At 37.7% G+C, this 23353-nt stretch overlaps 1 long non-coding RNA gene across 1 annotated transcript in view; it reads right to left on the bottom strand.

Moving 5' to 3' along the window:
* Positions 1-23353, bottom strand: part of LOC110349197 (uncharacterized) — a 36254-nt gene that overhangs the window by 4395 nt on the left and 8506 nt on the right. The window lies entirely within an intron of this gene.

Here is a 23353-nt window from a genome sequence, read left to right as displayed (position 1 = left end):
TAGAAGGGGGCCTATCTGGCAGGAGGAAAGGAACCAAAGAAAGAGGGAGGATACAATCAAATTATGTTGCATGTAGGAATGAAAATGTCACAGTGAAACTATTATGCTCAAAGAGAAAGAAAAGCATACAAATTTAAGAATTGTGGTTTATGTGTCCTGGGAGCCTTTAGAAATGAAGATCCAAAAGAATGGCAGTCCTGTATATTTTTATATGTGGGATTGATGGAAGAGCGCAGCTGTACAGAAGTACAATTGGTCAAAAGGGTAGGTAATTATAATTAACATGGAGGAAATTTACCAAGGCCTATTTTGATTTTTCTCTGTGACCCTGTATTTTCACATATAAGAACCTTAATTTTCTCTGGGGATAGGGTGGTCACCTCCAGAATGAAGATTTTTGTGGCCTGCTTTGAGGAAAAAGGTTGAGGGGAAAGGTGAGAGTGACACCCTGGCTTCTGCTGACTCCTCAAAAGCCGCGATGCCAATATTTTGGGAGAGTGTGTCCTGAAGCCCATCAATAGGGAGGTAGTTAAAAAGCAACGCCGGAATAAAACAACTCTGGCATGTATTTCTGGCACTGAATTTCTCTTCGCCTTTTTTCTTTCCTTCCCTGAGTGTTTATTGAGCCCCTTGCATGTGCTCCTAAACTTTGAGAATGTAGCAAAGAAAAAGTTTCCCTGATCCTATGGAGCCTTACACTAATAGCAGATGGCGATAACGAAGATTTCTGATACGTGTTATTAAGTGCTATTAAGGAAGTAACAGGGATGTGATTGAAAGTCAAAACAGATGGCAAATCTAAATAAGGTAATCTCTAAGTAGATGTTATTTGAATTGAAACCTGAATGATGAAAAAGAGCCAGTGAGGAAGATGAGCTGACAGAAGTTTGACATAGTTCATACTATTCTTACTGCAAGATCCAAGTAAAAATAAAAAGCTTGATGTGTTTGAAAGAAAGAACACTGTAGCTAAAGTACAATGATGGAAGGGAACAATTGTAGAAGCCAGGAGCAGGAAGCAGAAACTAGATCATGCCAAGCTGTCCAGGCTATAATCAGAAGTTCAAATCCTATTCTAAGAGTGATGGAGAGCCATTGGAGGCTTTAAAACTTGCATGATCTGATTTATCATTTTGAAGGCCCATTCTGGCTATTCTTTGGAGGCAAGGAAAGCGATTGGTTAGAAAGTTACTGCTTAGGAGTCTAGGAAAAATGGGGCTTTCATTAAAGAAGTGGCAATGGAGATGAAAACCAGTTTGAAGATAGGATTTATGGATAAACCTGACTTGACTTGTTAATATACTAGCAATGGGAGGGTGCAAAGGGAAGGGAGAAATCAAGATGATTCCTGAAGATTTTGACTTGAACATCTGGGTTAGGTAGTGCTGACATTTACTGAGACAGAGAAATGGAAGGTCAGAATTATTTTAGATTTATTACCTTCAAAATATCTGTTAGAGATCAAAGTGTTCAGCAAGAGATTACATACATGAATCTGAAGTACATTTGAAGCATTGGGCAGGAGATGCACATTTGGGAATGATCAGTACACAGAAAGCATTTAAAGCCATAGGAAAGGAAGACATCATCTGGTTAGAGAATAGTGAAAGTCTTAGGCTTTTACAGATCAGGCAAAAGCAATAGAGCCAGCAAAGTATTTGTGGAGAGCAGTGTTAGCTGTGGAGAGCGGTGTTAGCCATAGAGGATCCATGTTTAATCTTACCCTCCATAATATAGAGCAAGGAGACTATGTTATGAGGAACCACGTACTTGCCGAATTAGATTGCCCTGGAACGTGATGAACGTTCTGTAAGCCCGAGAAACAAGGAAGCCCATGAGGGTGGGGAATTCCCAAAGAACTGGCAAACAACGAAGCAGGTGTTTTGGATAAAGGTCATGGTTAATGACCTAACTCACTGAGTGTATAAAAGAGAGGTGAAAATAAACTTGCTCGCTCGGTCTTGGGAGCCCTTCCGACTCTCTGTGTCTTTTTCCTTAAGCTCGGTCTTGGGAGCCCTCTTGACTCTGTCTCTTTGTCTTATTTTCTCAGTCCTCCTTTCCCCCATTCAGGAACCTTTCGACTGGTGACGGCTGGTCCGCCACAAGTATTTGGACAGTAAAGTAAGAGGAAGACCAGAAAAGTAAAGAATGTTCTAAGAAATGGTTAGTTGTATTGAAGGCTGGGAGGATGAGCTCTTTATTATGTGACATTGTAAATTGCTTCATCTGTCTACATTCAATTTCCTTATGTGTAAAATGTGAACAAAAATAGTACTGTGCTTATATAGTGTTATTGGGAGTATTAAAGAAACACAATGTATGTGATGTTCTATGTGCTTAGCATGTAATAAGTGATTAATGGTAGCTATTATTAGTCTTGCTGTTGAGTACTGAAATCTACAAGGGGAAAATGTAAATATGTCAGGGGAAAAGTATATACATTTACAGGACTAGCAAATATCCAATTTTATCTCATCTTGTAAATCATTCTTTAATGTTGCTTTTAGTCGTTGTGTCTTTTTAGTTCTTTTTGAGTCAGGGCTTAAGATATGAGAATTTCTTCCTCTCTGGATAGTCAAAAGTTGCTATGACAACTGGCTGGAATGAAAGTCCTCTGCCTTATTTATTTATATGAGGTGATGTGTTACAGAAAGAGGGAAATGTGACTGTCACAAATGTTGCCTCACAAACCTTCAGAAAGAGGACACATAGAGGCTATGTTTGCTCCCATCCTGTCAGTGTCCTTTATTATTTATATAGAATGTACCCTCTTCTTTTTCCACAAGGCATTTGAGGTTTTAGATATTAAGACACACACATGCTGAGGCAGTTAAAATAAACCAGATGATTAAATACCATTTGGAAGAGAAGTCACATTTATCAAAAACTAAAGCATAACAACACAGTTATTAACCCTGTGCAACAAATTTCACTCCAAGTATTTTGGAATAGAAAGAAATGAGAAAACATGGCTTTAGGAGTTCTCAAGTCTGCTTAGAAATCACAGGGAGGTTCATTGGGAGAAACTTTTGAATTGATATATGGTCGTGTGTCGCTAACAATGGAGATACATTCTGAAAAATGCATTGTTATGCATTTTTGTTGTGCAAACACTGTAGCATGTAGTTACACAAGCCTAGATGCTGTAGCCTTCTACATGCTAGGCTGCCCAGGACCTTCACAGAATATGCAGTCTATCGCTGACAAATGTCATTATGTAGCTCATGACTATATGTTGGTACTCTGCAGTTATAATAGTGGCCAACATTTGCATACTATGTTACAGTTATAAAGCACCTTCATGCTTTATAGAAGGTGGCATTACTATCTCCTCTCAGCCTTTTGGGCTAAAAGCAAGTACAGAAGGTGGCATGATAATTATTCCTTTTGGGGTTTTTTTTGTTCCATAACCACTCTCACCCAGACAGAGAATTTGAATCACTTCTTTTTTTTCAAATACAGAAAATCTTTATTGATAAACAAGATATATAAACATCTCATGATGAATCTTTCATTTATAAAACTCTGCTCTTTCTAACACATCAAGAAGCAAATGGTTTTATCAGAGGGTGATCAGTCCTCTAACTGCCTAGGAAGGGGGATGGCAAGACTAAAGAGAAAAAGACAATAGAGACTTGCATAATTTCAAAGTATACAGGAGGCCGGGAAGTCAGTGCCTCAGAGCAGGCAAAGACAAAGACCCTCAGAGCTAGCCATTATTTATTGGGTTTATAATAATTGGAGGGAGTATCAGGTGACTAAGGCGGTGGAGGTAATCCTATGTTGATGAGGATCTTATGCTGATAAGGATCTTAGGTCAATGAGGATCTTATGTTCATGAAAGTGGTAAGGAGAGCATTCTTACAATAGCAGGTGGGACAAGATAGCAGGCTAATAAAGAGGTTGTCTTTCCTTCAAGTGAAACCTTTCTCTTTTTTTATCACTACTCAAAGAACCAGGATGTCTTCAGCTGAGGAACACTTGCCCTTGAGTGTCAAAGTATCACGGTACTACTGAGGTCTCAGACCAGAGGCAAAATGGAGTTATGTTTCTGCATGCCATAGGTGGCTCACGGGCAAGGTGACATTGCGCCTTAGACAGCTATAGTTGTACTTTAATTCTGAAATGATTTTTCCCAAAAACTTAGGTAGAATGGCACTTGACATGGTTTAACTGCAATTTTTGAAACACCTTATGAAATTTAACATTTGCAAAAGCACATGAAATTTGCATATACATTTTAAGAAATAACTATAAAACTAACCTCCATGTAGCAACTATCAAAATCAATAAATAGAACCCTCCTAGAAATCTAGAACAGCAGTTCCCCATTTTTTTTGTCTGAGGACCCTTTTATATTTTTAAAAATTATTGAGTACCCTGATGAGTTTATGCTTATATGGCTTGTACTGGGCAATATTTTCATTATTAGAAATTAAAACAGAGAACAAACATTGATTCATTTAAAAATAATAATGTACTTACCACATAATTTATGATCATTAATATTTGCCCAAAAGAGTATAAAAATATAACAGTGACATTCACTTTTTCTCCCAAATTGTTAATGCCTGATTTAACAGAACACAATTAGAATTTCATATTTGATTTTGCATTCAGTTTTGGTAAGGTACATGAAGAAAATCTGGCCCAGCACAGGTATACTTGGAAAAGAGGGAGTATTTTAATGGCTTTTTCAGATAATTGTGAATACTCCTCTTTCTACATTTTTATTGCAATGTGGAATCTGGACCCATATCCTATTCTATTACATTTAAATCAACTTGTGTCACTTGCCCTTTGAATGGCTGTGTCACCCATGCATGATTTTGTAACGTTATGCACTGTTCATTTGGAAAACATTGCTTCATGAATTATGCAGATTCCCGCCAAATGCTGACATATTTCAGTGTCAAAACATTACATCCATGGGCTAGGGATGTAACTCAGTGGTAATGTTTGCCCAGCATGCACAAGGCCCTAAGTTTGATCTTCAGCCCTGCAAAAAATAAAATAAATTTTTAAAAAATTACATTCATGAACAGCACTTCCAGTATTTTACTACAAACGTCTTTAAATATTGGTATGGAGTCAAACTCATGATGGTAGGTACAAGTTTCCCAAATTTCTAGTTTCCAGTGGAAAGCTCAGGTTTTGTCATTGGAAATAAATATTGTCAGTTGTTTTCTTTGAAATAACTGGCTGACTTTATTTTTGAGGACTATCCATAACAAAATAACATGCTATGTCAGTACTTTTTCAAGTAAAAATGGTGTTTTAAAAAGAAGGTGACTAGCTCAAAAATTCAATTACACGAGTGCTTTTACTTCAGACAACCATTGTACACAAATGCTTTGTGTCTTCAGTCTATCTCCAGACCAGCATCATCAGCATCCGTGAAGAAGTTGTTAAAAGTGTTTAGCCAGTTGTTCCTCAAAGGACTAATATCTAGAACATATAAAGAATTGAAAAAAATCAGACCTCTAGATGTGAAGACCCAATTCAAAAATGGGCAACTGAGATGTACAAACGTCAAGTATGTGGAAAAATGTTCAACATCACTGGTTGGTGGAGAAATACAAATGAAAACACTGCTGAGATTCTATCTCCAGAAAGAATGGCTCTTATCAAGAAATCAGCAACTAACAAAAGCTAGAGGGACTGTGGGGATAAAGGAGCCCTTCTCCATTGTTGGTGGGAGTATAGACTGGTGCAACTGATATAGGGGGAATAGATGTAACTCTCAAACCTGCCAGGTATTCAAAGTGCAAGTTCGTGTTCTCTAAAAATCAAAGAATGAATTCTAGGAACAATGGAGGTTAAGTGTACGAAAAATTTATTGAGAGAAAGAAAGCTTCTGTTTAAGAGAGACAGAAGGGGAACCGGAAAATGGGTTGCCCGCTCACCCAACTTCTCAAAGGTGTTTTATGGAACAAAGCCACGAGGTAAGGTGGGTTCAAGGTGGGACAAAACTATAGTCAACTAGTAAGATTACAAATACAGTTGCTTAGGTAATATTGATCCAATCAATGAGAAATCACAAGTGGACAGAACTATGAACAACCAATAAGATTATGACAAGTGTAGTTGCTTAGGTAATATTGATTAAATGGGGATCCAATGAGAAAACAACTCATCTAGCAAGCGTACAAGCAATGAGTAAGGATTTTTGGTGGAAAGGGGTGGCTCAGGGATCTTTCTTGGAAGATCTTTGTCCCCCACCCAGGTGATTGATACCTATTTAGAATATCAGTCACTGCTGTTCATCCTTAGGGAAAGCACCCGTGGTAGGTTTTTTTTTTTTTTTTTTTTTTGGTACCAGGGATCGAACTTGGGTCCTTGTGCTTGCGCAGCAGGTGGCGAAACCACTGAGCTAAATCCCTGGCCCAGTTTCTTTTACAATGCTGGCTTTCTGTGAATGTTTCTTGATTGTCCTCCATGTTGCTCAACTGTCCTCCATGTTGTTTCCTTGAAGTGTGGCCCTAACTGCCTACAAGGTATCTAATTAACTCACCTATCTATAATACAACCACTGTGGAAATCAGCGTGGAAATTCCTCAAGACACTAGAATTAGAGGTCCCTTTTGACCCTGCTAGTCCCCTTCATGGTATCTTCCCAAAAGAATTAAAAGCGTCATACCATAGCGACACATGCACACCCATTTATAGCAGTACCCATGTTATTAGTTTGTAATAGCTAAATCTTGGAAACAACCGAAATGCCTATGAACCAATGAACACATAAAAAAGATGTATTTTTTTCATACAATGGAGTACTACTGTGTCATAAAGAAAGATAAATTTGAGACATTTTAGGTAAATGGATGCACTTTGAGACCATACACTTATGTGAAATCAATCAGACACACATGTTCAAATATTAGATGGTTTCTCTGGTGTGAAAAACTGAGAGTGTAAATAAAGGACCAAAATGTATAATAGATAATGTGAAATAGGAAGAAATTGTTCAAAAGGAAAGGGGAACTAGGGAGGAGAGAGGGAGAAGGAAGAAAAGGAAAAAAAATGAGAAAAGAAGGATAAAATGAAGAAGGATAAAACAAAGCTTTGTAGATAAGGAGGGAAAGAGGCAGAAGGGAGGAGAGGAGAATGGGAAAAAACAGGAATAAAGATATATCATGTACAGGTATAAATTCCATATGATGAATGTAATCATTACGTATATCTAAATTGTACCAATAGACTTAATTTAGAAAGTGTAAAATATTCGGTCCCATGCTAGACCTACTGCATGAGAAATTGAGGGTGAGGTCACTGGTCTGTGTTGAATAGCACTCTAGGTGATTCTGACTCCATCTAAGGCTTGATGACAGAATCACTAGGTGTAGCAGACACCACTGCCCAGCATTAGCAGGCTGTAGTGGCACGAGCTTCTTGCCCTTCCATAGTTCGGCTGTGTTACACTGGAAGTAGCAGAGCTTGGGTGAGTTCACTCCCAGTCAAGGTCAACTGACCAGTCAAGGTCAACTAGGGAGTTTAAATCCTCCAATACCTAGTTACTCTTCATCGATTAAGTTAGAATCTCTGACGGTGAGGCGAGGTGTAGACATTAGTATTTTTTAAAGTTCCTCTGTTGACTCCAAAATGGAAGCCATTGTCTTAGGCTATTTTTCTTAAACAGTTCTTGGGTGTGTTAGTGTCTGCTACCAGATAGCTGTCTGTTGAAAATGGAACTATCTGACAAGCTCCTGCTGTGCTAATAACCAGCCTGCTGCGAGGTGGAGAAAAATCAATGTGTATTCAGAATCATTTCCCCATTTTGAATAGTCAGGAAATCCCAAAGGTGAACAAGAAAATATCCTAGGAGAACTGAAAAATACATCTAATTAGTTAAGCTGTCCTTCTCCTTCTCCTCCTTCTCCTTCCCTTCATTTTCATCTTCATCTTCGTCTTCATCTTCTTCTCAGGAAAGTTGAAATCCTAGCATATCTGGAAGGTCCTTGCTTTGTTTACCACCAATGGCTACTCTTAAGCTGCAAGGGCTTGCTTTTCTCCATGCCCTTCATTTCTCTACAGATTCTCTTCAGTTAGCAGTTCTCACCCTTCCTAGACTTAACATTCACATTTCGTAATAAGTATTTTATCGCCCTTTGCCGCGACCCACACTGCGTGGGGTCCAAAGCCGGGAGAGCGGTGGGAGATGAAGAAAATTGGAAAACAATAAGAATGAAGGATACATACCAAGATTAAGCTTTATAGCTGGGACCAAGTGGGACCATAGCCTGACGAGCTAATGGCCGCCTGGCGTGGAGTGCACGCTTTTCAAAATTTGGTACCGGGAATGGAACTGGGGTCCTTGCGCTTGCGCTGCAGGTGGCGAAACCACTGAGCTAAATCCCCAGCCCCAGGTGGTGCACTCTTTATTTATAGTGTAGGAAGGTGGGGTACGTGGCCCATGTGGCCTAGGTTGAACGTGATTATCTCATGATCGGGGCATGCATGGAAAAGGAAGAAGGATATATAATGTAACTGTCTCCTGGGTTGTGCCATGCAGTATCTACAATCTTAGGCAAACAGACTGTGTCAGTTTGACTCTCTAATCTATGGAGGAGAAAGGTTGTAGTGATTAGGCGAACGGCCATCTTCAGGCTTGGCCTGCGGCAACCCTTTTTTACCACTCTCACATGTAATACATGCATAAAGCAACCTACCCATCTACATCAATAAAATCAATATAATGCCCTAACTATAAGGGATAAATAAAATGAGATGAATTTGTAATAAAAATATGCATAGCAATATTTAAGTGCTCAAGAACAATGGCAGATATAATGAAGTTGTCAGATGTTAACAAAAAAATTTCTTAAAAAATTTTATTAGTACGTTTTTGCAGTACATGATTACAATCATTGTGGAGAATTGGTAGGTATGCATATCTCTATTCTTTTTTCCCCTTTCCCTTCACATCTTTTTTTTTTTTTTTTTTTTTTTTTTGGCCAGCATCGGATTCACTTATTTATCTTTTAAGGCTTGGTAACATTATCATACATACAGATTAACAACCAGGCTAATAGTTCAAAAACATATAAACACATAAGACAATTATATTAAATCAAGGTACACTTTTAGATACATTGTCCATGTTGGATTATAATAACTTTTTTTTTCTTTTTCCTACTATCTTTTTCCTACTTTTTCCTACTATTTTGCACTTTATTTATATATTGAGTTTATCATACAACAAAAACCATGCAACATTTAAGCTTGTGTGTCTGGTTTACTTCACTTAACATTATCATCTTAAAGTGGATCCATTTTGCTGCAAATGGCTCAAGTTTATCTTTATGACAGAGTAGTATTCCATTGTATATAAATACCACCTTTTCTTTATCTATTCATCTGTTGGTAGACATATAGGCTGCTTCCAAGAGTTAGTTATTATGAATTGTACTGCTATAAACAGGAGTATGCATACATGACTGAAGTATCATGTCTTTAGCTCTTTGGGGAATGTACCTAGAAGGGGAATAGCTGGGTCAAATATAGTTGCTAATTTTAGTTTTTCAAGGAATCTCCATACTGATTCCATAGTGGTTGTACCAGTTTACATTCTCACAAACAATGGAGAAGAGTCAACCCCCCTCGCCCTGCAGCTTTGCCAGCACTTATTATTGGCTGATTTCTTGATAATAGCTATTCTTTCCGGAGTGAGATAGAATCTCAACATTGTTTTAATTTTCATGTCCTAAATGGGCAGCAATGTTAAACATTTTTTCATGTATTTACTGGTCATTTGTACTTCTACGTCTGAGAAGTGTCTATTTCTTTCAGATGCCTATTTTTTTAATTGATTCTTTAAATTTGGGAAGACTATTTTTTGGGTTCTTTATATATTCTCGATGAGTCCTTTATCTGAGAATAGCTGGCAAGTTTTCTTCCCCATTCTGTAGGTTATTTCTTCACTCTATTGGTGATTTCCTTTGCTGTGCAGCAGCTTTTTAATGTGATGTTATCCCATTTATTGATTCTTGGTATTATTTCTTGTGCAACCAGGGCTCTCTCTGTCCAGAAAGTCTTTACTTACCCCTATGTCTTCGAATATTTTACCTATTTTGTCTTCCAGCACATTAAGTGTTTTTCTTCTAATGTTCAGATCTTTGATCCATTTTTATTATAGTTTAATGCATGATGAGAGATATGGATCTAGGTTCAGTCATTGGCACGTGGATAGCCAGTTTTTCCAGGATCATTTATTGAAGAGGCTGTCTTTACTCCAGTGAAAGAATTTGGCCCCTTTGTCAAAAATAACATAGCTGAGTGTGCCTGGTTTCTGCATTCTTTATTCTGTCCCATTGAAAGTCTGTTTTGCTGTTGTTTAGTTAATACCATGCTGCTTTTTTTGGTTTTAATCACTGTAGCTTTGTAGCGTAACCTGAAAGTCTGGGATCTTGATTCCCCCTCTAACTTACCTGTATCGCCCAGAATTGCTTTTGGTACTCTAGTTCTCTTCTGGTTTCATATAAATTTTAGGATTTCTTTCTCTGGTTTTGTGAGGAATACTATTGGTATTTTGATTGGGATTGCATTTATTCGGTGTAACGGTTTTTGGAAGTATGGCCATTTTGACTATATTGGTTCTGCCTATCCAGGAACAGAGGATCTTTTTCCATTTTCTGATATCCTTTTCCATCTTTTTTTTCAGAGAACTATAGTTTTTATTGTAGGGGTCTTTCACTTTCTTAGGTTAATTTCTAATTATTTCATTTTTCTTGATGCTACTGTGAGAGGTAATATTTCCCTAATTTTTCCTTTGGTGAGTTTGTTATTGATGTACAGGAATGCTACTGATTTTTGAGTGTTGATTTTATGTTCTTTATATATATATTTATATATATATAATATTTATATAATATATATTTACATAGTCTTTACATGTTTTGCTAGTGAATTGGGTTATTTTAGGAGTTTTTTGGTGGAGTTGTTGGGTCATTATATAGAAGATCATGTCATCTTCAAATAATGATAACTTCTTCCTTTTCTATCCATATCCCTTTTTTCTTCTTGTCTAATTACTCTAGTTACTCTTTTGAACTATATTGGACAGGGGTGGTGATAGTGCACATTCTTATCTTATTCTTATGTTTAGAGGGAAACCTTGCAGCTTCTCTCAATTCAGTATTATGTTGGCCATTGGTTTATCAGATTGAGATAAAGACCTTCCATTCCTATTTTCTTCTGGATCTTTATCAAGAATGGATGTTGGATTTTGTCAAATCCTTTTTCTACATCTGTTGAGATGATCATGTAATTTTTGTCTTTGCTTCTGTTTATATGGTGCATTATCATCCTTGCAATCCTTGGTTCAGGTTTGGTAGTTCATATGTATCTAGGAATTTGCCTATTTTCTGAACTTTCCATTTTATTAGAGTATGGGTTCTTAGAGTAGCAATCAATAGTCTGCTGGATTTCAGCAGAATCCATTGTGATGTCACTTTTTTCATTTTTAAATGCATGAATTTGCGTCTCTTCTTTCCTTATTTTGGTAAGACTGGTCAAAGGTTTGTCTATTTTGTTTAATCTTTCAAAGGACAAATTCTTTGATTCATTGATTTTTTGTATTTAATTTTTAGTCTCAATTTCATTAATTTCTGCTCTGATCTTTATAATTTCCTTCTTCATACTACCTTTGGGTTTGGATTGTTCTTGCTTTTCTAGGAACTTGAGGGCCATCATTAGATTATTTATTTTCATCTCACTTTGTTTTTCTGATGTCAGAACTCATTGTTATGATCTTCCCTCTTAGGACTGCTTTCATTGTGTCCCAGAGGTTCTAGCATGTTGTACTGGCATTATAAACTGTCTAATGTCTTCTTTAAGTTCATCTGTGATCCATCGATTTAAGAGGGTGTTATTTAACTTTCATGTGCTTGCATAGTTTCTACAGTGTATTTTGCCATTAATTTCTAGTTTCATTGCACTATGATCCAATAATATGAATGGGATAATTCCTGTTCTTTTCCATTTACTTAAACATGCTTTATGGGCTAGTATGTGATCTACTTTGGAGAAAGTCCCATGCACTGCTGAGAAGGATGTGTATTCTGTTGTTGTTGGATGGGACACTCTATAGATATCTATTTAATCCATTTGCTCAAAGGTTTGGTTCAACTCTGATATTTCTTTGTTGATTTTTTTGCCTAGTTGATCTGTCCATTTGTGAGTGGTGTACTAAGTTCCCCCATTCCAACTGTATTGGTGTTTATCTTATTTTTTAGGTCCATTAGTATTTGTTTTACGAAGTTGGGTGCACTGGTATTTGGTGCATATATCTTTATAATTCTTAACTCTTGTTGTTGCTTTGTTCCCTTAACCAACATATAGTGACTTTCTTTGTCTCTTCTAATCAATCTTATTTTAAAATCCACTTTGTCTGAATTAAGACAACTCCTACTTTTTTCTGGGTTCCCATTGCATGAAATATTGTTTTCCATCATTTGATTTTTAATCTGTGTGTTTCATTTTTAATAAAATGTGTTTCTTTTTTGGGGGGGTGGTTTTTTGAGGCAGGGTCTCACTGTGTAGCCCAGGTTGCCCTCGAACTCACAGCAATCTTCCTGCATCAGTCTCCCAAGTGTTGGGATTACAGGTGTGCACCACCACACCTGGCAAAATGTGTTTCTTATACACTGCAAATTGTTGGGTTTTGTTTCTTGATTCATTCTGCCAGTCTGTGTCTTTTGTTTGAGGGAACTGAGACCATTCATATTCAGAATTGTTACAGAGAGGTACTGACTTATTCCTGACATTGCATTCTTTTCCTGTTTCTGATTTCCTTTTTTTTTTTTCCTTTTGCTTAGCTGCTCATCCTACCATGTGTATTCATTTTTTAAATTTATTGGCATTATTAGCTTCATTTCTCTAAGATCCCTTTGAGAATTTTTTTTGTAATGCTGGTTTGGTGGTCATGTATTTCTTGTTCCTTGTCATGGAACTACAGTGGTACCTCGGTTCACAAACTTAATTCCTTCCACATTTCTGATTGCAAACAGAATTGGATAAGAACTGAATCAAATTTCCCCATAAGGTCAGCATTGAACCTAACCACTGAATTTGATTTGGTTCTTGCCCAATTTGGCTTGCGATCAGAATTATGGAAAGAATTAAGTTTGTGAACCAAGGTACCACTGTATCTCACTTCTCCAGCAATTTTAAAGGAGTTTTGTAGGATACGTAAATCAGGGTTGGAAGTTGTTATCTTTTAGGACTTGAAACACTTCACTCCAGGCCCCCCTGGATTTTAATGTTTGTATACAGAAGTCTGCTGTAGTTCTAATGGGTTTGCCTTTATATGTGATTCATTGCCTTTCTCAAACAGCTTTTAAGATTTTGTCCACGCAGTGGACTTCTCCCTGAAGGCCTCTGCAGACCCCCATATTCTCTATGTCTCCATGGATTCAGTCTTCATTTCTCATGAACCATGCATGAGCCAAGGGCCGGAGAGAAAGCGCAAATTTGCCTGTTCCTTTTTCTGTGTTGTGTTCTGCCTCTTCAATTTCTCTATGGGCTTCAGTTTCCCTATCAGATCCTTCCTGGGTCCCAGGGATCCACTTCCCTCCTTGTTTTCTTCCTCAAGTTGTTATTTTCCAGTATCTGGATTCTGAATCTTAGAGAAGCTGAGTTGTTGTTGCTCACCACTCTGCCATTTGTGCATATTAATTTTATTATAAAACATTTCAAACATATACCAAAATAGAGATAATAGTATAATGGATGACATGCTTCCTCGGTACCAAGCCTCAATAATTATCAGTAGCCAATTTTTTTCACTATTACCAATACTGCTTAAGATGTGGTCTCTGGACCAGCAAGATTGTGTCCTCTTGAATATTATTGGAAATGTACATTCATTAGTTTTACCATGGGCAACTGAATAGAATCTCTGAAGTAAATCCCAGAATCTGTGTTTTAATAATCTCTCCAGCTGATCTGTAGGTTGGCTAAAGGCTGAAAAACCACTGATGTATATAGAACATTTCCATCTTCTCAGACTATAAAAGAAATCCCAGATAGCACTCAGCTAAATTATTTCATCTATAATTATTTTAATTAAAAAATATAACCACATATCACTGTCACCTAAGAAAAGTTTAACTATAATTCCTTAATATCAAACATCCAGAATTTAAAATTTTCTCTGATTTTCATAATTTTTTCCCATGCTGGGGATTAAACTTAGGGCCCTGAACATGCTAGGCAAACATTTCATAATTTTTTTAAATAGTTGATTTGTTTGAGTCAGTTTAAACACTGTCTATACACTGCATTAAATTGATGTGTCTCTTAACTTTCTTTTCATCACCAATGATTCTTTTTTTTGGTACTGGGGATCGAACTCAGGACCTTGCACTTGCAAGGCAGGTGCGATGCCAGTGAGCTAAATCCCCGGGCCTCACCAGTGATTTTTTAAAAATTTCTTGTCAATTAGATTCTGAACAAACTGGGTCATTTGTCACATAATTTCCCACATGCAGGATTTTGCCAATTTTGTCATGTTCCTTTTTACTTTATACAGTATTTATTGTAATTTGTTAGACCTACATCCTTTGATTTGAGGGGAGGGCAGGAATATTTTACAGGTGGTGTTATTCCCTTCCCATTTTATCACAGCAGAAAACACTTCAGTATTTCTGCAGTGAAGGATGATTAGTGGGTTCAAGTATTGACAGCATGATCATCCAGTATAAAAGTTTCCCATTAGCCCATTGAGACAAGTATATATTACAATGATCCTTCCAGTAACTTCCAAAAGGACCTAGGACACTTACTTAGACAGGCTATTGAGACCGGAGAAAGGAAATAATCATTTTAAGGAGCTTTAGATCTAGAGTCTGAGTCAACTTTGACAACTAAAGACTCAAAATACCCTCATGGCCTCAGTGCTAGAGTTGGGGCTTACAGAAGAGGTAATAAGGACACAAGTAAAGTCTGGCTTACAATGAATTCACTGGGTCTGCAGATCACTTGCCGATCCCTGAGTATATAATTATAATAAACGTCTTTGGCAGTTGAAGTATTGAGTACTCAGGCTGTTAGATAAGAGGCATCCTAGGGAGAAGGACCAATTGGAAGCCTTTGAAATTATCTCCCATGCCAGCCAAGACAGAAAATATAAAACAATATATCATGTCCCACGGCAGATGGTAATTAGTACTACTCTGGGTCCTAGAGAGTGAGTGCAGGCTACCACAGCACGCTTAACCAAGCAGTAGTCCCAGCTGGACTTGCTGGCCTTACTAGGACAGATTAGTGAGGCTTAGCACATGGTTTGTGGATGTAAATTCTTTTATATTTCAATTAGAAATGAGAGTAAGTATTTTACATTAATGTGGAGATGATATTTATTTTCAGTTTTGTCCAAGGACTTTGTAAACTCTTTCACCCTCTATTGTAATATAGTCTGAAGAGATCTGAACTGTCTGCAGAACATACATTGGCATGTTACATTAATTACATACTGGTTGGGCAGAGTAAAAAAGAGGAGGCTTGTGTACCAGGGGTGGTAAGACACATACATCCAGAGGGTAGAAGATAAACTAACTCCAGGAAGATCTAAGAATCTGATACTTGTATAAAAATTTCAGAGGTTTAGTAGTCAGTAGTGGCATATGGAGACATCCCCTGTAGAGTAAAACACAAATTTTGGTGTATTGCTTCTCCTACTATAATGGAGCACAATGCCTGGCAGGCCTCTTGGGGTTCTGGAAGCAAGAAATTCCATATGTAAGAATACTACTTTAGCTCATATCCTGGAAGATATGGAAGGCTGCCTGCTTCAAATGCAGCCTGGAGCAGCAAAAGGCCTATAACAGCCAGTGTAGAGTTTAGATCAAGTCTCAAGAGGAGATCACAATATAGGCCTCTGGGGTTCTGGACCAAGGCCATGCCATCTGCTGCAGAAGATTTTACTTCTTTTAAGAAATGGGCCATGGTATGGTGCTAGGCTCTACTAAAGGCAGGAAGGTTGCACCATCTCCCCTTTGTGAGGCCGCACTGGCCACGGAGGAGGAGAAGGAAAAAAATCTCAAGCTTGATTTTTAAGTTGGTTGGCTTGGTGGCCCTAAAAGAAACCAGAGAGGGAAAATCTTCCTAATGTTCAAAGTTTCAAGCTGTATAATGGACGATTAACTTTATGTGGAAGGAGAAGTGATGAGAATTCTGAAAGATAAGACTTGGAAGATTGGAGAGAAAGAGGTCTGGAATAGAGGTATGTAGCTAGACTTATGACAGTAGGCACAAAGAGTGAAGATTTGTGTATCATATGTCATCCATGACAACAAAGTACACCATGAAAAACAAACTGAAAAATCAAATAGACAAAAAGAGTCTACTGGTTGATGTTAACCACATCAATTAGTATGGCTTTGTCACAATCCACTTTCCAACTGGCTCAGTGGCATATGAATGGAATGGCTGTTTGTGGAGATGGAGGCTATATGTGAGCCAAGTGGTATGAATTCCCACTTTCCAACACCAGTCTACAGTTACTTCTTATCCCTGAAGGTAATTTATTAGCAACTGAGGCCAACGCTGCATCCTCTGATACAGCACTATTACTTGAGGAGATAAATCAAGTGGCAGGAGAACAACACAGGCCCTTTCCCTTCTAGGGTGGCCGGCAGTTCATCCCGATACTTCCTGCTGACATTGGTTTGTCTTTCTTGCCTGCAGGGCCTCAGGTTATACCATCATGCAGGGCTTCAAGAAGGCCTAATCCACCACAGAATCCAAACGGGATTCATTTCATAGTAAAGGTAGGGTGAATGTGAACTCATGACCAAGGGATCTATAGGATACATGATCCAGAACAGCCAGCCTGATTCAGCAGTGGGCAACCTGAAGATGCTCTTAAGTGTTAGTTCAGAGGCAATATTGTGCAGGGATGAAATGGCATTCTTTGGGATGCAGTATATACACTAAACCAGAAAACTTTAAAGGTATTGTCTCTTATAAGAAGAATATATGGATCCAGGAACAAAGCAGAGAAAGAAGTGGCCCCACTTAACATCACTTCTACTGACTCACTTTGTGTTTTCTAGTCTCACAACTCTGGGCTTTAAAGGTTTAGAAGTTCTGATCTCAAAAAGGAGGCATTTTTTATCCTCAGGGGAAAAGTGGTTTCTGTTTGGGCATTTTGGACTCTTTGTGTCCAAGCACCATCACAGAAGAGGAATCCCCATCTTGGCAGGTGTAATTGACCTAGATCAATAGGAAGAAAAGGGGCTGCTTTTATACAATGGGTGGTGGGAAATGTACATGGATCTTAGGTGGTCCATTTGGCAACTTCTTGATATTAACTGTAACTATGGAAGGACATCCGCAGCTGAATAAAAATGCAAATACTCATCCAGCCTAGGATGTTCACCTCATTTTGTTGTCTGTGCTGGATCTCAACTCTCAAGCCTCATTTTCCAAAACTTCTTATACTTTATCCAACTTTAACCTGGTTAGAAAAGAAAAAGATGGGCCGGGGATTTACCTCAGTGGTTTTGCTGCCTGCTGCACAAGCACAAAGACCCGAGTTCGATCCCTGGTACCAAAAAAAAAAAAAAAAAAAGAAAAGAAAGAAAGAAAAAGATGGAAAGGGAAAACATCAAAATAGTCACCTTGAGAGAAAGAGAACCTCCTGTGAAGACTATAGTTAGGTGAGTCTCCCAGAGCTGTACCTTGAGGGTTCACCACAATGTTTATGCTACTGCCTTACCTTTTCTCGACTGCTTCCCACCAGTGGCTGAGCACAGCAGTGGCACAAGAGCAGGCCATGTCTGTCCAAACTGGGACCTCCTTAAAAGGGGGCCTTTATTGACCTGGCCAAGCCATTCTTAGAGTTGTACTGCAGCTGAGGACTCTTCCAACTGAATCCTCCTTCCTCTTCTCATCACCTAGGTGTTGGGTCTGCATCACAATCTGAAGGTTCTCCCTGCCTACTGCTTCCCCTCCCCTCTATTTCAACGGCCATGTCTCCCATTGATATTTTACATGTCTAATTCTGTCTGGTCTGCTTCTTGCATTATGAAAGTCCTACAAATTGCAAGATGTCTAGCATTCCTAGAGTCTCCTTTAAATGTTGATAGCACTGCTCCAATCTTGTGGCAACTAATAGTATCTACAAAGATTTCTAAAATGTTTCTATTGAGCTGGGGATTTAGCTCAGTGGTTTTGGCGCCTGCCTCCCAAGCACAAGGTCCCAAGTTTGATCCCTGGTACCAAAAGAAAAAAAAAGAAAAAAAGAAAGGAAATAAAATGTTTCTATTGAGAAGCACTCAGAGCATATGGCACTTGAGGAGATAAACCAAGTGGCAAACAGAAGTTTGATGTTCTCCCCCCCGATCTATTCATCCTCTAATCTAATTCTTGTACTGAAACTGATAAGTTTGAACAGTGGATTGTAAGTATCAAAGAGACCATATAGCCTCAGAATTTAGAAAAAAATCAAGAAGTGATCATGTTCTGAAAGTGAAGCTAGAAAATGAAATCAGTATATAATAAATAAAAATAGCCATCTGTACAAATAACCTACCCTTGGAATTTGCTGTGAACATATTGTTTTTATGATTAGAGTACTTTCCAAGTTTCCATCAGGTCACACAGATAATGTCCCAAAAGACATTCTTTGAAAGTGGAAGTACTGTGGAATAGTCAGTAGTAGATAGTACTAAGAAAGAATTAATCATTTTAGTTGTTTCCTTGATAAGTACACATGCAACTGTGATCATTTTTAAAATTTTTAATTGCATAAATATTTATCTAATATATGCATCGATTGCCTACCATGTGCCTATTATAGCCAGAAAGACCAAGAACTCATTATCTGAAGCATGCATTTTCAAGGGGTATGTATTACTCCCAAGGGGGCAAAAACTGGTTTTGAGGGGAAAAAACCTTTAGCTATCACAATGCCTTGTGGTCCTCCAAAGGACCACAGTACAGAAACAGATACATGATATATCTGTGGTTTAAGATTTCATAAGCACATGAAGGGGGAGAATATTAGGAAGAAAGTATCTAAAATGGTTTCTGAGGGGAATCAATTAGAAAACCAACATTGAGAAACTTGGCCTAGAAGTGAAAAAAAGAGAATAAGGCAAAAGGATGAAAGAGAACCAGAGAGAAAGTAGAATGATGAAAGAGAAACAGGAAGTGATGAGAAAAAGAGAAGGTATGTTCAATTTTGAGACAAAAATAGTTTTGTCTACCACTGAGCCATGTGACATATAACCTCTTTTCCTTGACATTCTGAAATACAGCTTATTCCTCTTACATTATTTCTGGCTCTGACAACAAAGTATTAAGTGTGAAAAGCAATGGAATTGCTCTTCTGGAATGCCTGTTCTTTATTAAAAGAATTCCTGTCTCCTAAAACACTATATTTTTTGCTCAAGTATTCCAAAGATACTCACTTTTTCTCATTTAAAACTTTAACCCATAAAACAGTGTCCTTATTGGATTCCTCAAGACCCCACCATTCCATATTTCTATAATATGAATTTTTTTAGATTGACAGACGATGTTGAAGACTTTAACTTTATAGTGCTTATTCATTTGATATGCCACAGTAGACTGTCATTTTTTATTGTTTAAGCACCAAAAATGGTTTTCCAAAATGGGAACTTATTCCTTATGACCATATTCTGTCAGCCCTTAGTATCCAGGCAAGAGGATACTATCTTCTATATGAGGAACATATCCAGTGAGTTGTTCCTTTAACAAGGAAACCATCCAATGACACATCCACTGTAAGAGGAATAAGCTTTTTTCAGAATGTCAAGGAAAAGAAGTTCTATATCATATGGCTTAGTGGTCCCCTGTCGGAACCAAAATCTATGGATGCTCAAGTCCCTTGTATAAAGTGATATAGTATTTGCACATAACCTAGGCATATCCTCTTATATACTTTAAAATCATATCTACAACATTTATTAATATAGTTTGGACCTTAGGTGGCCCCAAAGATTTACAAAGCCTTGGTTTGTGAGCATAATTCATTCTGGAAACATGCTTGTAATCCAAAGTACTTGTATATCAAAGCGAGTTTCCCCATAAGAAATAACGGAAACTCAGATGATTCATTCCCAAAATATTCATATAGAATGATTACAATATTGTAATGTAATACAGAATATAAAGAAAAATAAACAAATTAACTTGCACTTATCTTTGCAAACCTTCATGACTGGTGTGAGGGAGAGGAGAAAGAAGATTATTATGTAGGGCAACTTTCACTATCACTAATGAAATCACTAGTATCTATAGGCTTAAAGGAATCTTTTTCTTTTCATGCAGTTTTAATGAGGAACCTATCCAATGACACTTTTGTCTTTTTTGGGGGATTTTGCAGAAATATGGCATTGCATTGTCATTAACAGATTATTCATTGTTTGAACTGCTACAGCCTTATTAGAGTAGTGCTTTTCTACAAAATTTTGCATTGTGTCCCACATTCTACACATCTCTCTAATCTCATTTGCAGTGAGGGATTCTTCTGCCTTTCTCTCCTCCGCAGATGAGATCTCCTCCTCAACCTCTTGTTGTTGAGAGATTATCACCCACAATTCTGAAGGGTTGGGGGGGTACCGTTAGCTCAGTTGTGATCATGTGAGGTTTGGCATCACATACTACTCATGTTGCAAGACACTGCTCATTTACCAAGTTAAATTTTATTAGAAATGTTCATCTTGCAGAACACTCACAGGACAAGTTTCTTGCAATCTAAGGTTTTACTGTACATGATAAAGGCTTGCTCTCCTACATAGTGCTATTGGGCGGTGATGGAAATTTTAAGGGGGGGGGTGTGGAAGGTCATTAGGTTTGTGCCTTTGAAGGAAATAGTAGAACCGCTAGCTCTCCTTCTTTCTCTTTTGCTTCTGAGGCATGAGGTAGGTGATATTGCTCCACTATGCCACTCCCTGATATGATGTACTGCCTTGCTGTAGGGCAAAAAGCAACAGGGCCAACCAATCATGGACTGAAATCTCCAAAACTATAAGCCAAAATAAACCTATTCTCTTTATAAGTTGACTCTCAACTGTTTGTTATGGTGACAGGAAGCTAACATATAATATTTGATATAATGTAAATGCTATAAAATAGTTGTAATACTCTATTGTTTAGGGAACGACAAGAAAGAGTACAGGTGTACAGACATATTCTTTTTCCTGAATATTTTCCACGTTGCGATTGGTTGAATCCATGGACGTGGATCCTATAGATGTAGAACCCATGGACAAGGAGGGCTGACTGTACTGTACCTTTGCTCTCAGTCTGTGCACACCAAATGACTTTACTAATCAGATTTCTTGGGAATCTTCATATCAAGAAGGCAGTGACCTTCCTAGCATTCGTATTTCAGTGAAAGAAAAGCTATCATTTCTATTAGCACTTTTCCTTGAGGTGAGGTCTCACTAATAGTTCAGGCTGGGCTTGGACTCAGTATGTAGCCCAGGCTGCCCTCGAACTCATGGTGATCCTCCTGCCTCAGCCCCCTGAGTGCTTGGATTACAGGTGTGTGCCACCACACCTGGCTAGCACTTTTAAATATGTTGAAAAATATGGTGAATGTGTAAGTTAAAAAATTACAGTAAATGACATATTCTCTTTAATTCCTCTCATTGTGAACATGTATATCCCATTGTTCTTGCCACTTTCCAAAGCAGTTTTGGAAGTCCTCTTTTGTGAGTATCTTTAGCTGCACTGTCATGGCTGCCTTGACATCCTGAATCAGTTCAAAATATTTGCTTTTCATGGTCATTTTGATCTCAGGAAAGAGGCACAAGTTGAATAGTGCCAGATCTGGTGAATAAGGTGGATGAGAAGGTACCCTAGTATCTTCACAAGCCTGCCTTTCCTTTGGATGGCTCTCAGTAGCAGCATTCACTATATTGTTGATCACACATCATAAAGACACTTTCGAAAGCATTGGGATCTTAATGTCTTCCAATCTATGAAAATGAAATTATTTTTATTTACAGATGGTCCTTACAGTGGAGTTATATGCTGAAAAATCCATCATAAATTGAAAATGCATTTGATACACTTAATCCAGTGAGCTTTAAATGTGCTCAGAACCTTTACATTAGTCTTCAGTTGGGCAAAGTTTAACACATCTAACACAAAGTTTGCTTTATAACGCTGAATGTGTTGAATATCTCTTGTAATTTGTTAAATACTGAAAATAAAACAAAACCAGAATGGTTGTATGAGCACTTATCCTTAACTACTGAAAGCACACTGTATTGAAGGATGTTTGAAGCATTTAACTAAATTAGTTGCTGGATAATGGGGACGCTACAAACAGCAGGGTCATCCAGTTGTCTCCTGAGGAGGCTTGAGAATAGAAGGTAGAAGGTACTGGGCACTGCCACTTGTTGATGGTTTAGCAGGCATGATGTTCTTTAAAAAGACAGCAAGTTTTGACTTAACAGTTTGTTTCTTTTTTTCATTATGTATTTCTTTATAGTAAGCAAGAGCATCCTGAATCTGTCAACTCTTGTGAATCTCTTGTAATTGATTTTCATTTAACATTTGTACAATACTAAGGATAGTAGCAAATGCCTTAGTTTCTATCTACTTCATCAGTTTCTTTGCTGTGGAATTTCTTGGTATAACTCAAGTATCACTTATTCCTCTGACTTGGGATTTTTAGTTTTTTCTTTCTTTCATTTTTAGTTTGATCAGTTGCTCATTGGAAATTTCTTCAACTTAATGCCAACAGGCCCATGAATTTCCTCTTCACTAGTGTCAAATTATAGTTGTTTCATAAGCACTATCACTTACTCTGTTATCAACAGCAGACTCTTTGTTAATGCCTTGAATATGTTCACATCTTCAAAACTTTTTTCTAAATGCCACTCATGCATTGCTGACTTAATTCCATCCTGTAGTAATGTACTGGATGGCATTTAGAATATTAAAAACCTTTCTAAAACTCTTGGAGTATTCAGTCAGATTCAGTTGCTTCAGTAGTCTGTGAAAACATCTGGCAAAAATAGTATGCTTTGAACATAGCTATTGTGTCTTGGACCATTGGTTGAACAAATGCAATTGTGTTTAGTGGCAAATACAGAACCTCTACATCAGGATACATATGCCCAATGTGAAGCCCTAGAGCATTGTATAAAATCAGGATAATCTTGAATACGGGTTTCTGTTTTGCCTATAATATTCTCTTCCCTGTGAATATAACAGTTCAAAAACCAGGCTTCAGACAATGCTGATGTCATCCCAGACTTTCTTGTGGTGACAATAAATGGGAAGTGGCAGATTAGAAAAGGCTTGCATTTGCATCCTTCAAAAATTTCACCCCAAAGCAGCAGTATATGGTTTTGTTTCTGTTTTTTTT

The sequence above is a fragment of the Heterocephalus glaber genome, unplaced genomic scaffold (genome assembly GCF_053883595.1).
Source record: "Heterocephalus glaber isolate CG9 unplaced genomic scaffold, H.glaber_assembly_v1.0 deba00001572, whole genome shotgun sequence".
NCBI lineage: Eukaryota > Metazoa > Chordata > Mammalia > Rodentia > Bathyergidae > Heterocephalus > Heterocephalus glaber.
Note: the sequence above shows the minus strand (reverse complement) of the source record. Positions and strands in the feature narration are given on the sequence as shown.